The sequence below is a fragment of the Pteropus vampyrus genome, unplaced genomic scaffold (genome assembly GCF_000151845.1).
Source record: "Pteropus vampyrus isolate Shadow unplaced genomic scaffold, Pvam_2.0 Scaffold187, whole genome shotgun sequence".
NCBI lineage: Eukaryota > Metazoa > Chordata > Mammalia > Chiroptera > Pteropodidae > Pteropus > Pteropus vampyrus.
In genome coordinates this window covers 557,173-560,649 of record NW_011888968.1, presented here as the reverse complement: position 1 = coordinate 560,649, position 3,477 = coordinate 557,173, and the positions used below count along the sequence as shown (strand labels likewise).

The window sequence follows — 3,477 nt, the reverse complement described above, 5'->3', positions numbered from 1 at the left end:
GTGGCTGAAGCCACCGCCACGCCAGGCACACAGGCCAGAGGAAGTCGGGAGAGTCGTCTGCCCGAAACCCTCGCGGTTCTGCTACCCCTCGGCCAATAGGCTGCCTGCTATGCCGTGTGGTCTTCGGGGGACAAACAGCCCTAGCGTGGCTGGGTCCCCGGAGGCATCCGCATTTTCCCAAATCTTCCGTACTGGGAAGTCAGAAGTGAGCACAGGTCAAACTCAGCACAGATGTGTGAGCAGATACGGCCGTGCCCGGCCCCTCGCCCATCCCTTGGGGGTGGCGCCTATTATCATGGGTACAGACGTGCCGGGCCTACGTGCCCCCAAAACGGACACGAGGGGCGTTTCCCCCGAGCACTGGCCTTTGCTCCCCGAACCCGCCGGAGGGCTGCAAGACGCTGCCAGTGCACGAGACGGCACAGAAGGCCCCCAGGCTGAGGGCAGAGGCGAATGTCCCGGCGGCCTGCCACGTGTCACCTCTAGAGAGTGTCGGCCGTCTCGCGAAGGCTTGCGTGTGTCACCGGCTTTCCACGTTCCGCGGATTTGCACACACACGCACACGCTCCCTGGCTCGGCTGCCTTCCGGGGCCAGGCTGAAGTCGGGCCAAGCCTGTGCTGGCCTTGTGAGGGGACAGCTGAAGGCCAGGAGAGAGCCTCCCAACGCAGAGGCAGCCCCCTCAAAGGTCGCCTGGCTGCTCTCTGTGAGGGGAGGGGACCGGGGGCTGGCCGGCTCCAGCACTCCGTCATTAAGTCCCGCCACCCCGAGATCTGAGCTCCAGCCGGGGCCTCTCCAGCACCCATGCTGGGAACCCATGCCGGAAGTGGGAGCCGAAGCAGGAGGGGTGGCAGCCATGCTCCGCCCTGAGGCCCCATGTCCGAGCCCCAGGCCCAGGCCCCTGCGAGCTCCTTCTGGTCCCCTCACAGCCCGCAGAGTCACGGCCTTCGGGCTCCAGGGCAGGAGGGCACTCTCCTCGTGACACGGCGTGATGTGGGGGCGCAGGCCTTGCTGGGGGGTGCAGACGGCGCAGACCCCAAGGCCGCCAGGACCTGGTGCCGCAGGACGAGGGGCTTCTCCAGGGCTCCCGGACCTGCCCCCTCCACCTTCCCGGCCGTGAACCACACAGTCCCTGGCACCTGTGAGGGTCAGGCCTGGGTGCGGGGACACGGGCTTGTCTTTTGAAGCTGGTAAGATTTAGAAAGTGGGGAGGGGGCCCGAGGCGCCTGCTTCAGCTTATTCTTTCTGAATGTCGAGGGGACACGCGGCTGGGGCCACACCAAGTGCTGGGCGACAGAGTTGTGAGTGCCCAGCAGCACCCACGGCTCGCCCCTCCCCGCCCGTCCCGCAGGGAGGCGAGTTAAAGGGTTCTCGGGGGTTGAAAGGCTCCGCGTGGGGTCGGGCACAAGGGGACCCCGAGCCTCCCCGGCCTTCACTCAGGGCTGCCCATGAGCCCACTCTCGCTGGGCGCCTTGGGGGCCTCGGCCCCCACGCCCTAGCTCCGCAGCCCCTCCTGGGAGCACCGGCAAACCTTGGTCTGCGGCCCCTGGGCCCGAATGTGCACCCCGCGTTTCCCGCCCATGGTGTGAGTGGAATTAACAGACATATTTCTAGGGATTTACATTCCGGTGGTCAAGGGTCCTCCAGTCTGCCTCCCGTGTGCAGGGGTGGGAGGGGCACGCCAAGCGGGTCTCTTGCCCGCATCCCGTGGGGCTGTGACGAGGGCCCCTCACTCTGCAGCCCAGAACGCGGCCGCCGACGCGGGGCGCTCATTCTCCCGGCCCTGCCTGTCTCCCCGGCAGCTGCCCGGGTGGCGGCCTGCAGCGGTGCTGGCCGGACACTGGCTGGACGCTGGCCGTGGCTCTGAGGGGCACAGAGCGTGCTGAGTCATTCGTCCTTCTGTCCCTCCATCTGTCTCCCAGGCCTTCCGAGACCTTTGTCCACTGCACAAGCTCGGGGGCCCCACAGTAAGCTTATCTCAGCATGGTTCATGAGACACACTCTACTACCTCGTAGGAAGCACAGGCCCAGGGCCCCTGGGGGCGCCCCTCCAAGGGGCCCAAGAGGCCCAGCTCCATCTGCCTCGCCCGAGGAGACACACACCGAGAGCTTCCCATCCTGCTTTCGGGGGCCACCGTGGCCTCCACGGGGTCTCATGGTCAGGCGTCTCACGTGAATGCCCACTGCGTGCAGGGGACACAGAGTGGCTGCTAGAGGGCTGGATTCAGAGGTCGCAGCAGGGGCCGGCCCTGGGTGTCAGGGCGCGGAGGGGGAGGGTAGGGGCACACAGCCGATCAGGGACTGATCGTGCCCTGCCCCTCGGAGCCCGCAGGTGACGTGGCAGGTGAAGCGACGCAGGCTGGGTGAGGGTGGGAAGGGACGGTGGGCGCCTGCGCCGGGTCGGGTATGATGGCCTCTTCCTGGGGGTGACAGTTGGGCAGGACGGGGGTGGGCCGCCGACCTGGGGGCCGGGAGGGTGGGCTGTAAGGGCCTGAGAGTCTGCGCTGGGGTCCCGTGGAAACCCTGGAGGGCTGTGAGTGACAGACAGGCTCTGGGTGTCCTGCCGGGGGCAGGTGCCTGCTGACTGAGCCTGGCACCCATCTGGGGAGCTCCGCGTGCCTGCCCACTATGCCCGACTGGACTCCCCGCCGCCCCAGGTGACGGCGCTGACAGTGCTGTCCCCATCGCCTGTGGGGACACGTGAGGGGTCACAGAGTCTCAGTGGCCTTCCAAGGGACACTGGGCACGCAGGCCTCTCAAGGGGTGGGGCGCTAGAGGTGTGTGACCCCTCCCAGTCCAGGCTCGCTCCTGGCCCTGGCCCTCGAGACCCCCAGCAAGTCCCTCTCTCTCAGAGCCTTGGTGTCCTCTGTCCTGTGGACTGTGACTGAGCGGCACTCTTTACATGCCTGACACATCTGGAGGCCCCATGAAGACAGCCCCGGGCCTGGTCCAGTCCCTGATGGGATGGTGGCGGCTGGTGGCAGTGACTAGTAGTTGAAGACGATGTATCAGCTTTGCTGCAAAACAAGCCGTCTTCAAACCGAGCAGCTCGAACCGGCACACGTTTCTTACTGCTCACCCTTCCGTGGGCCGGCTCAGCACGTGGGCAGTGCAAGCAGGGGCCAGGCGGTCTGGAGTAACCTCACTCACGGGTCAGGCCCTTGGCTGGTGGCTGTGGCCTCTCCTCCCACTGGCTGGCTGGGGCTGGTTGCCACGGTGGTGGCCACAGGGTTCTCGGTGGCTGAAGAGGACAGTCCAGGGCACAGTGCCGCCAGGCTCCGCTGTGCTCATGACCCAGTGGCCAGAGTAAGTCACACGGCCCACCCGGATTTAAGGGGGTGGAGAGGTAGCCGTGTGACTTTGTCACACGGCAGGGGGGCCATGCGGCAGGCGTGGGAGGCGGTGGCGGCCTCCGTGACCTGCAGGTGTATAGGAATTCCCACTTCTCACCAGGCGGAGTGGAGATTTATCCCCACCTT

General features: G+C 66.5%; 1 protein-coding gene across 1 annotated transcript in view; it reads left to right on the top strand.

The window, feature by feature from the left end:
* KCNQ1 (potassium voltage-gated channel subfamily Q member 1) overlaps positions 1-3,477 on the top strand; it is a 318,108-nt gene that overhangs the window by 205,465 nt on the left and 109,166 nt on the right. The gene's annotated exons all lie outside the window — the stretch shown is intronic.